The sequence below is a fragment of the Malus domestica genome, chromosome 02 (assembly GCF_042453785.1).
Source record: "Malus domestica chromosome 02, GDT2T_hap1".
Classification (NCBI taxonomy): domain Eukaryota; kingdom Viridiplantae; phylum Streptophyta; class Magnoliopsida; order Rosales; family Rosaceae; genus Malus; species Malus domestica.
Window position 1 is genome coordinate 20,480,967 of NC_091662.1, and position 12,256 is coordinate 20,493,222.

The following is a 12,256-nucleotide window of genomic DNA, read 5'->3' on the forward strand; positions in this document are numbered from 1 at the left end:
GATGTAAAATGGTTGTCGTGCTTTAGTTGTATATATATATATGTATCCAATAAACCGTGTTAGTTATAACAGGTGCCTTCGTGGGGCCTTAGGTGTAGGCCTTGAGGCTTCCCATAAATAACTAAACCAGTGCTCGAACACATCATATTTGTTCTCGTGATTGCAGGAGTTTTCTAACTATTATACTTCTGATTACCCGAATCCAAGAAGTAGAATGGACCCAAATAGGTGCCTTTGTGGGGCCTTAGGTGTAGGCCTTGAGGCTTCCCATTAGAGTTCAGTCTTACACTTAGACTCTTTAGATCGATGAACGGAATGAATCCAAATGGATGCCTTTGTGGGGCCTTAGATGTAGGCCTTGAGGCTTTACATTAGAATTCATTCCATGCTCAAGCGCTCTATGGTAATCATGATATAATAGAAAGAAAACTAGAAGGTAGGTTGATTACTTGCGCCCCAAGTAACTTCGGACTTCTCGTTTATCAAGGACTGTCGTGGATGGGTTAAGTCCACATAAAGTTCTTTTTTATGCCTTGAGGCCAAGGACTTTTAACTGATCAGATTTACATGCCCGAGGGCTTAGGACTTGGATCTGGTTTGAACACTAACGATATTTTCAAATCGGATTCAAGTACTGAGAAAACCCATTAATAGTCATGTTGCTAGAAATAACTTGCATATAACTGGAAGTATACAACATATTGAAAAGAAAAAACTAAAGCAAAGAAGGTTGGGCAAGGTTAAACCTTATCGGGTAAGGTTGCTCGTCTTGCAGGTTCCTATCTTTGTAGTTTTGTCAAAGGTCTGAAAGCTTGGAGGGGTAGAGAGAGAGAGATTACAAAAGATGAATCGATACTACAGCAAGGTTGAACAAGGTAGCAGAGCTATTACAAAGGGTTGAAGAGAGGGTTATCCTGAGAGGGATGAAGGTTTGTCCCGAAAGGGATAAAGGCTGACTACAGCTTTGTTTTGAAGGCAAATCTGGCTTTGAGCAGAGTTTGTGCTTGCATTTGTTTGTTTGATTGAGTGTCCTTAACCCTGGATTTTCTTTCTTCTTATATAGACAACTCGGCTTGGCCCTTGGTAGCAACAGCTTTGCCCGAATGCGGTTTGAGGGTGATGACTCATCAGCTATTTTACATGTAATGCCATCATAAAGTGCTTTATGGGCTCTGTAGCTGATCAGTCTACACCACTTGGCCTTTGGGTAGGTAAGCAAGTGGTCTTCATGAGCTGCACCAAGTCAGAAAAGGTCTTTCCCTGCCTTCTGGGCTTCCACTGGGCTTCGACTATCTTCCCTTTCGGGCCTCCTTTTGGGTCAACTCCTTTCTTGAGCCCAAAGTTCAAGTTTTGATCCAAACAGTGCCCCCTTCAATCAATATTTAGCCTGGAATTCCAGGCGCCAATATTGATTGAATATCTGCATGCGTGTATCTCAATCTTTTGGAACTTCGTGTTTCCTAGACAGGATGGAGGCAACCCCGTGCCTCTTGCGCTTCTCACGACGTCTGAACTACCCTCTGGCTTTTTCTATAAATTCTGGTTTGGAAGTCTTCTGTCAAGCCATCAAATCTTCTTCACTCTTTTCATCTCCCTCGAGCGTTCAGAAATTGAGAAATGGGTTCCTTAGGCTTTGAGTGGGGTTTCCTCAAACTCCCTTTTCGTGAAAAAAGGGCTTTCCTCAAAAGACTGATGTCTCCAACATCCTTGGTCGAACACCTCACTATCTCCAACACCCTTGGTCAGATGGTTTCCTCTCGCAGGCTCGTCGTCCCGCTTGTTGCGGTGATAAATCGGGCTTGACCATCACATACGGCGATGGTCCTGTCTGAGGATCCTCTACCAGGCCCATGTTGGCCGCACAACCCGATCACTTGATCAGGTTCCATCCATGAAGACATCGGAAAATCAGCTGAAGATATCATTGCATCCAGGAGGAGAATTGATTGTAATACATTGGCTTTGAATCTTTTGTAAATTTCATCAATTTGTCGAAATGAAATATACATTATCTCAGCAACTCTTGTCTTTCTATCTTCTTGAATGTTTGATAAATACGCATTGCATAATGATATCCCGAAGCTTTGCTTTACTTCGCATCCTCTTCGATATAACAATCTCTGACATCCCACAACGTAGGACAATATTTCTTTAAGAATTTAACGTTAATGGGATGTTTATGTTTGTTTCCTTCAAGGTCCGCCAGGTAGTAGCCCCCTCTATCTAGAACATGGCTAATAATGAAAGGACCTTCCCATGTCGGGCTCCATTTTCCAAAGCCCCTGAGCTGAGCTCCTAGAGGGAGGATTGTCTTCCATACTAAATCCCCTTCCTTGAAAGATTTCATCTTCACCTTCTTGTTGTAAGCTCGGGCAACAGCTCGCTTTCCTTCTCGGATCTGGTTCAAAGCTTCAATTCGGGCGGCATCCAAGTCCTCAATCCCTTGACACATGGCTTCGATATACTCTTCACTATGCAACCCAAACTGATTTTGAATTCTTACAGAACTTACGTTGATTTCCACAAGGAGCACTGCATCTTGCCCGAAAGTTAAAGCATAAGGAGTTGTTCCTGTTCCTGCTCTCTTAGAAGTTCTGTACGCCCACAAAGTGTTCCCCAGATTTTCATGCCATCTTTCTGGACTATCCATCACCATCCTTTTGATAATGTTGACCAGGATCTTGTTGCTAGCTTCTGCCTGACCATTTGATTGAGGATAGTACGGACTGGACTGGATCATCTTTATATTGTACTTGCTTGCAAATTCCTCAACTTCTTTTGAAATAAAAGATGGCCCACGATCCGTTACTATGGTCTCGGGCACCCCATATCTGTGCAGAATCTTGGTCTCGATAAAATTCTTGACTGTGGCTGAGTTTATGGTTTTTACTGCTGATGCTTCCACCCACTTGGTGAAGTAATCTGTTGCTACAATTATGAAGGTATGCCCTTTACTAGAAGCTGGATAAATTTGCCCGATGAAGTCCATCGCCCATCCTCTGAAGGGCCAAGGCTTGACCACTGGATTTAAAGTCACCGAGGGCACATGCTGGAAAGGTCCGTGCCTCTGACATTCTTCACAACCTCGGGCATAAGACTTGCAATCTTTTTCCATGTCGGGCCAGAAATAACCATACCTCCTAAGCAACCATCTCATCTTCGTTCTAGCCTGGTGTGCTCCACATACTCCTTCATGTACTTCGGCCATTACCCTCATGGACTCTTCTTGGCCCAAGCATTTCAATAGTAACCCATCTGGAGTTTTTCTTAGCAAGTTTTTCGCCCACAAGACATACTTGGTTGCTTGCTGTCTATCCTTCTTGCTTGTAGGTGAAGAAGGATCTCTCAAATGATGAACGATAGGTGACCTCCAATCTTCTATTTCGGCCTCAAATACCATTATATCTAGACTGAATCCCCTTTCTAAGATGGAAGGAAGGTTTCTTCTTTGGATCTCGACATCTACCCCATATTTCCTCTCCTGTATTGGCACTCCTGAGGCTAGTTGTGCCATCTCGTTAGCCGCTAAGTTGGATCCTCTGGGAACATGATTGACCGAGATCTCAGAATCCCAGAAACTCAATAATTGCGTGGCTGCCAAGTAATATCCTGCCATGGTAATATGTCTGCATTTGAACTCCCCATTTAACTGGTTTATTACTAACTCTGAATCCCCAAAGACCTCTACCTCCTCTGCCCCCAGATCCATCAAGATTTCCAGACCGATAATTAAGGCCTCATACTCTGCCTGATTATTAGTATTCCCTTGGTAGTCCAAGAGAAATGAATAATAATGATAAACTCCCTGAGGGTTTACAATTACAATTCCTGCTCCTGAAGCATTCTGAGTGTGGGATCCATCAAAATATAACTTCCAAGGAGTGATCCAGAGACCAGCCACTCTTTTTATCTCTTGCTGGACCCAGTCTTCTTTGCCCGAAATATCTTTTCCCGGCGGGATCCAAATGCTAGTAACTTCTAAGCTTCCAGGGATATTGATCACCTTACTTGAAGATTCTTGATGCTCGGTCAGGAAGTCGGCAATTGCTTAGCCTTTGACTGCCCTTTGGGGTACATACTGAAAACTGAATTCCGATAAAGCTAGAATCCATTTCCCAATCCTTCCTGTGAGTATTGGCTTTAACAACATGTACTTTATCACATCTGTCTTGGCGATGATGTGCACGTGACAAGGTAACATGTAATGCCTTAATTTACTGGCAGTGAAATATAAAGCCAAGCATAATCTCTCTACTGAGGAATACCTTGTTTCTACCTCGGTCAGAATTCTACTAAGATAGTACACTGCCTGCTCCTTTCCGCCTTCATTATTTTGGGCTAGCAAGCTCCCGATTGACTTTTCAGAGGCAGAGATATACAGCTTCAAGGGTTTTCCCCTTTGAGGTGGCACCAATACTGGCGCAGAAGTTAAATAGGCCTTGATGCTGTCAAAGGCCTGTTGGTGCGGTGGTCCCCATTCAAATTTCTCTTTATCTTTCAACCTTAGTAAAGGAGTCAGGGGCTGGATCTTGCCTGCTAAATTAGCAATGAATCTCTTCAAAAAGTTAATTTTGCCCAGTAACCTCTGGAGTTGCACCTTGTTGGTAGGTGAAGGTGACTCCATTATTGCCCGAGATTTGTTCTTATCCACTTCTACACCTCTTTGATGCACTAGGAATCCCAAGAAGTTGCCTGCTCTTACTCCAAACGCACACTTCTTTGGATTCATCTTCAATTTGTGGATCCTCATCCTTGCTAATGTCTGTCTGAGATCTTCCAGATGCTGTTCTTCTGTCTTGGACTTTACCACTATGTCATCGATGTATACCTCCATGCTCTGGCCAATTAGATCATGAAAGATGGCATTCATTGCCCTCTGGTAAGTTGCACCAGCGTTTTTGAGCCCGAATGGCATGACCAGATATTCATATGCCCCCACATGACCGGGACATCTAAAAGCTATTTTATGTATATCTTCTGGAGCCATCTTTATCTGGTTATACCCGGCATTCCCATCCATAAAAGATAGGACTTTATGTTTTGCTACTGCATCTATGGATAAATCGGCCATGGGCATGGGATACTCATCATTTGGTGTAGCGCCATTAATATTTCTGTAATCCACACAACATCGTACCGCTTTTGTTACAGCTTTTAAAACAGGTACGATGTTGGCCAACCACTCTACATATTTAGCTGGTCTGATAAAGCCAGCTTTCACTAGCCTTTCAATCTCTTCTTTGACCTTTTCTTCTATCTCCTTTGACATCCTCTGTGGTGCTTGCTTGACAGGTTTATATCCCTCTTTGATGGGCATTCTATGTTCTACCAAGGTTGGATCTAACCCTGGCATCTCGGTATAATGCCAAGCAAAACAGTCTTTGAATTCTTGCAAAAGACAAAACAATCCTTGCCCAATCATCAACCCCCAATAAACCACTGATCTGTATTGGTCTCGGGTCCTCTTCTGTTCCTAAATTAATAACTTCCAGAGGATCCTGGACTTCTGGTGGTGGCTTATCCGGCTCTGTACACAAAAATTCGACCAGCTCTGGGCTCTCGGGCAAGTCGTCTGGCCCATCTAGATCATAGATGCACTCGGCCATTTGAATGGCCCTATCCAGTTCTTCCCTGCAATCCTTGCTTTCATTCTGGCTGGTTGAAGCTTCCCCCTGCCATTCATGCTCTTCTCTGTCCAAGAACTCCATTTCTTGTCTTCTTCCCTTCCCGTATACCAGCAGTCTTTTAATCAGGGATCTAACTGCCATTACCTGATCCATTTTCTTTTGTCCAGTCATTGATGGTGTAGGGGATTTGGGAGGATACAAGGTCTATCCCACTCCTCTCTAGTAAGGAGCATTCCTTATTCCAAAAGCTTTTGGGCCGTCACCTTGGTAGGGCGGCCGTTCTCGTCAGCTCCTGAACATTTCAAGATTCCTACATTGGGGTTGTAGAAACTTGCTTCCGCAATATTGGCTGTGGGGAGAAATGATCGTGATTCGGCCTCTATCATCTCCCAAAAGCCTGGTCCTTCTGTGCCCGCTTCATGATAAATAGCCACTTGTTGATGAAGAGTAGAGGGTATGGCCAAACCTTGGTGGATCCAATATCTTCCGAGTAAGGCCCCATAAGTGGAGGTGCAGTCTACCACAAAGAATGCCAGCATTATCTTTTTAGATCCCAGATCCACTTCTAGAGGCAATATTCCATGAGTCTTAGTGATAGCGCCTGAGAAGCTAGAGACTGTGAGGTCTGTGGGAATAAGATCCTCCGTACCTCTTCCCATTTTCTTCATCTGCTTGGCTGGTAACACATTAACAGTTGTTCCTCCATCAATTAGAATTCTTTTGAAGGGCACACTTTCTAAGTGGGCTGTAACGTATATGGGTTTCAGATGATTGGCCAACGAGCTGTTCGGGCGGCTAAACACCATCTCGTCTGTGTAAATCCTTAGAGGACCGCCTTTGGATGCTTCTGAGGATTCAACCTTGCCCGAGCTTTCTTCTTCAACTACCTCTATATTGACATGTGCCATCATTGGCTCAGTTGTCAAGTAATCACCCTCTATAGTAGCGGGTTGATCAGGTTTGGCACCAAACGTGGCAGACAACACATATGTCATGTTGATATGGAAATTATTAGGCTCGGGCGGACCTTCTTTATTGTCCCCAATCTGGTCCATAAATTCATCCAACCAGGCCATCGCATCAGCTGGAAGTAATGGTTTTGGTGCCCCCTCCTGTTGCTATTGATTCATGCCCGCATACAGTGTTTGTTTTGGAACTTCACCAAAAGGATCCACCAATGGCAGAGAAGATGGTCTCCTTTCAGATGAAATAGTTTCAGCATGGGTAGGACCTGGCTTCCACTGAGGAGTTAGCATCATGATTAGATCTTCTTGAGCTCTCCTCAAGATCCTGTACTTCCCGGGGTGTTGGCTCTGAGCACGTGATTTCCCTCGCCTTCTGTCTTGCTGTTGGCTTTTTCCACCTCTTTCTTACTTCTCCATCGGAGCTGACTACTTCTTCCAGATGTTGTTTTCTCCAACTTTTGATTTTTGGAGGCTTAAGATGTTGTGGGGGTCTTTAAGGAATTCATGTAGGCTTTGTGCTGCCTTTGAACCCTCCTGACCATAGAGGCTCCCATCGGTTTAGTAGGCTGTCCGTTCTTCCCGACTACATACCATTTTCGCCCGAGGTGGGTAGGATTTCCTTTTCTACCAGGATTGGTCATGCTATCAATCTTCTTGATTTCCCTCCCCATCTGGCCACATTGAGGATGATCTGCACCCCTTCGTATTTTGGCTTCCATGTCTTCCGCTTCATCAGAAACTTCATGGTTTCGAAATACTTCTGACAAAGCTTTGGGTTGGGAATCACCTCCTAGTCGTTGAAAGACGCTTCGGGAAGTGTCCTTTTTTGTCGCCTGCTTAATCTTTTCGCGGGCTTCTCTTCTGACGTTTTCCTCCTTTCTCCTGATTAGTTCACGGTCAATAAGTACTCCAGCCGGGGGAATTTCAAGCTCACACTCGCATTGGCACTTACTGCACATAACCATCCCCTTAATTATGGCTGCTTTTGGATATTCGGGTGTTTTAATCACCCTTCCTGTAAGTTTTTCAGCCAATCTCTTCTCTTCTGGTTCCTTTGTAATTCTTTCTTTTCCCTTCTCAGCCCATGTCATATTGATCATATTTACAAGGACTTCTGAAAAGGGAACTGCAGGTTTGTCTACCACCAGCTCTTCAGGCGGGCTGGTTTTAAGTCTCTTTCCCTCGGGAGGAACTAGGTCTGTTTCTTCTCTAAAGCCTGTGGAAGCTTTCTCCAACCTTTGCAACATTTGTAGTAACGTGGTTTGTAAACCTTCTGGCATTTTGACATATATCTTCTGATCGGGGAAGTCCCACCGGGCGTGCCAAAACTATGTTCGTGTCAGGAATTTCCGTCGGGGATGTTTCCTGGCCGACGAGCACACAGCTCATCTGGAGGTTGGCGCCGGTTGAGGGCTGCTGTCAGGCTTCTGTTTCACTATCCGGCGTTGTCGGGCAAGTCTCGTCGGGCAATACTCTTCGGGCAAGACTCTTCGGGCAAGGCTGAAAGAGAAGGACAACGTTAACTTTGAGAGGTGCCTTTGTGGGGCCTTAGGTGTAGGCCTTGAGGCTTCCAATCAAGGTTAACATTTAAGTGCTCAGGCGTGCCACTGCCATTTTTAGCATGGCAGATGTAAAATGGTTGTCGTGCTTTAGTTGTATATATATATATGTATCCAAGAAACCGTGTTAGTTATAACAGGTGCCTTCGTGGGGCCTTAGGTGTAGGCCTTGAGGCTTCCCATAAATAACTAAACCAGTGCTCGAACACATCATATTTGTTCTCGTGATTGCAGGAGTTTTCTAACTATTAAACTTCTGATTACCCGAATCCAAGAAGTAGAATGAACCCTAATAGGTGCCTTTGTGGGGCCTTAGGTGTAGGCCTTGAGGCTTCCCATTAGAGTTCATTCTTACACTTAGACTCTTTAGATCGATGAATGGAATGAATCCAAATGGATGCCTTTGTGGGGCCTTAGATGTAGGCCTTGAGGCTTTCCATTAGAATTCATTCCATGCTCAAGCGCTCTATGGTAATCATGATATAATAGAAAGAAAACTAGAAGGTAGGTTGATTACTTGCGCCCCAAGTAACTTCGGACTTCTCGTTTATCAATGACTGTCGTGGATGGGTTAAGTCCACATAAAGTTCTTTTTTATGCCTTGAGGCCAAGGACTTTTAACTGATCAGATTTACAGGCCCGAGGGCTTAGAACTTGGATCTGGTTTGAACACTGACGATATTTTCAAATCGGATTCAAGTACTGAGAAAACCCATTAATAGTCATGTTGCTAGAAATAACTTGCATATAACTGGAAGTATACAACATATTGAAAAGACAAAACCAAAGCAAAGAAGGTTGGGCAAGGTTAAACCTTATCGGGTAAGGTTGCTCGTCTTGCAGGTTCCTATCTTTGTAGTTTTGTCAAAGGTCTGAAAGCTTGAAGGGGTAGAGAGAGAGATTTCAAAATATGAATCGATACTACAGCAAGGTTGAACAAGGTAGCATAGCTATTACAAAGGGTTGAAGAGAGGGTTATCCCGAGAGGGATGAAGGTTTGTCCCGAAATGGATAAAGGCTGACTACAGCTTTGTTTTAAAGGCAAATCTGGCTTTGAGCAGAGTTTGTGCTTGCATTTATTTGTTTGATTGAGTGTCCTTAATCCTGGATTTTCTTTCTTCTTATATAGACAACTCGGCTTGGCCTTTGGTAGCAACAGCTTTGCCCGAATGCGGTTTGAGGGTGATGACTCATCAGCTATTTTACATGTAATGCCATCATAAAGTGCTTTATGGGCTCTGTAGCTGATCAGTCTACACCACTTGGCCTTTGGGTAGGTAAGCAAGTGGTCTTCATGAGCTGCACCAAGTCAGAAAAGGTCTTTCCCTGCCTTCTGGGCTTCCACTGGGCTTCGGTTATCTTCCCTTTAGGGCCTCCTTTTGGGCCAACTCTTTTCTTGAGCCCAAAGTTCAAGTTTTGATCCAAACAGCACTCTTTCGAGTCACTCTCAATGACGATATTTTTGAAATCTTAGCTTTTACTAACCTTAATCCTTCTACTACAGCCTGAAATTTTAATTGCACAGATGATGATGCCTGACAATAATTCGCTAAACCATCAACCAGATCCCCATTGAAGTCTATCACCACTACACCAAGCCCAGCATCACCCGGATCTTTGGACCAAGCTCCATCACAATTAACTTTCACAAAGTTCTCCAGATGAGCTAACCATGTCGAGAGAAGGGGGGTTGGAGCTGTTTAAGGAGTAATTTGGCTCACTTAAGGGGTTTGAAGAGTCTGTACAAACTCATTATTGTAGCGAGATGCCAAATTTGAGATCTCAAGAAGAGATGGGGGATAGACTTGCCTGTTTCATGAATAAAAGAGCACCTAGCCTTCCATATTTGCCAACAAGTAAACGGTAAGTAGTAAAAGTCCATTGCTTCTCATTCTTTGTGAAAACCTTAGCGTCTATAATCCTCTCAAGCAAAGCATTCAGGAAGGAGAAAGCTTGCAGATTAGGCCTGAAAGCGTTGTTGCTTGCATGTCAAGCCATCATGGACCAAGGGCATAAGAAGAGGATGTGCTCAATGCTCTCAAGTAACTCATTACATATAGGACACATAGGAGTTCTACTTAACTTTCTCTTGTACAGAGATTCAAAAGAGGGGAGAAGGCCAGACACAACTCTCTAAAGAAAAAGTTTTCTTTTAGGAAGAGTATGACATTCCCAAATCTGATGAGACAAACTTGCCATGCTATTTGAGTGACTAAACTCTTCCCCACTATCTAATGATACCCTGACTTAACTGTATATGTGCCATTATTGGTCTAGGGCCAAACCATGCGATATAGGGCGTCCCTCTCTTCAATAGGCATCTGCCAAATGGCTTGTGCTTCTTCTTGACTGATTAGCCTCTGAATTTGTGACATATCCCAACTATAAGAATCCCAATTAGTACCAGTTTGGCACAACTGAAATTATTAAAAAAAGCATATATGAAAAAAAGTTGGGTCTTTTTAGTGTTTGGTAAACACACTAAAACCAACTTTTTTTCACCGTTGAGGGTGAAAAAAAGCCAAAATCCTAAAGCAGCAAATCTTAGCTTTGAAAAAACAGTTTTTTTTCAAAACATGCGGAGCTACAGTGCAATGTTAATGAAACTTTCTAAATTCCAATAACACCCTCGTTAGTTTTATAAAATGACAATCCTTGTCCCTAAAACAACTGGAAGAATCTCTTTCCTATTCCCTCGTTCTCCCCCACATTAGATCCCTAGGACAGCCTCGTCCCTCCCTTTCCCACTCGACACCGACCACCACTGCACCAACGATTATCCCTCTCCTCCTTTCAGATCCTACACACGATCAAATGCGATGATTAAATAGTAAAATAAACTTAAAAAATAACCAAGAAATTAATTTAATTGATGGAAATGCTTAGGGTGATAAAAGGACCGATGATTTCTACGGTAGCAAGAATAATGATTCTCATCCGCAAGGAATTCACCAAATTAACACCCAATAAATTAATAAGATGCCAACCAATCTTATTCGCACGACACAAAGAAATTCATCAAATTCAATAACAAAACCCTAATTTAAAACCCAATAAACAAACCATTTATTTATTTAATTTTATACCTCAGCAAATTTGTCCGTCCTCGAAGGTGTGGTCAGAGACGTTAACGCTCGAAGATCCAGTGAAGTTGAGATGAGGGAGGATGAGCAACAGAGAAAATAAGGGAGAGGACAGAGTGTGAATGTAGGAGAGATTATAAATAAAAAAATGATAAAAGAAAAAAAATAAATTATTATAACATTTAATATTATACAATTTTTAGTCATTTAAGATCTATACATCAGTTTTATATAAAAGTTATCAAACACTTGAATACTGCTTTTTTTATTGTTAAAACACTTTTTTAAAAAAGGATTACCAAACACTTAAATGCTTTATTTTACAGCTGTTAGCAATTTTTTTTTAAAAAAACACGGCAATACCAAATTAGCCCTTAATAATACCAACAACTTTGCTCAGACCAGTTGATGGAACAAGCAGAGAAGGCCAAGTACCCCATAAGTAGACGAATGGATCCTAGCATCTGTCTAAATATCAATCTAACTTACCCCCAACACAACTTGCCATCTAGCCCTGTTCAAGAGAACGTCCCTACCCTCCAGCAAACTCGACCAAGCCCAAGAGGCCTTGCCCTCTTTTGGGACTTCCATGAAGCCACAGTTTGGAAAATATAAGCTCCTAAGACTCGTTATCGAGAATTCACCAACGCTGATTGGCAAGCAGAGGTTTGGTAAAGCTAGTGAGATCTCGAAAGCCACGACCTCTCGTCACCTAACTTTTCCAATGTATTTTGTTCCCATTTTCTGTAGAAGTTCGAACCCCACTAAAATTTAGCTAGCTCCATATTGATTTCCAAGAATAGAGTGATAGGAAGCTTGAAACACATTGTTGATGATTGACATATTACTTAAGTGTTAATTGACGTGCTTATTTTCTTTATGTGACACATAATTTAATTTACAAATTTGGTTTAAAATTTTGGTTTACCTAGCATAATCCTAAAAAAATTCCTTTTATTTTTAGTATTCTTTCATCACCAATGCCTCATAGATTCATAGGCACAAATTGATATTTTTTTTTC

The 12,256-nt window shown here is 42.6% G+C and overlaps 1 long non-coding RNA gene across 1 annotated transcript; it reads right to left on the reverse strand.

The window, feature by feature from the left end:
* Positions 1-10,695: 10,695 nt before the first annotated feature.
* LOC139190483 (uncharacterized) lies at positions 10,696-11,338 on the reverse strand. Its single transcript, XR_011574717.1, has 2 exons — positions 11,238-11,338; positions 10,696-10,951 (listed from the first exon to the last, which is right to left on the reverse strand). It is a non-coding gene; the product is annotated as an uncharacterized lncRNA (long non-coding RNA).
* Between the last annotated feature and the right edge of the window lie 918 nt (positions 11,339-12,256).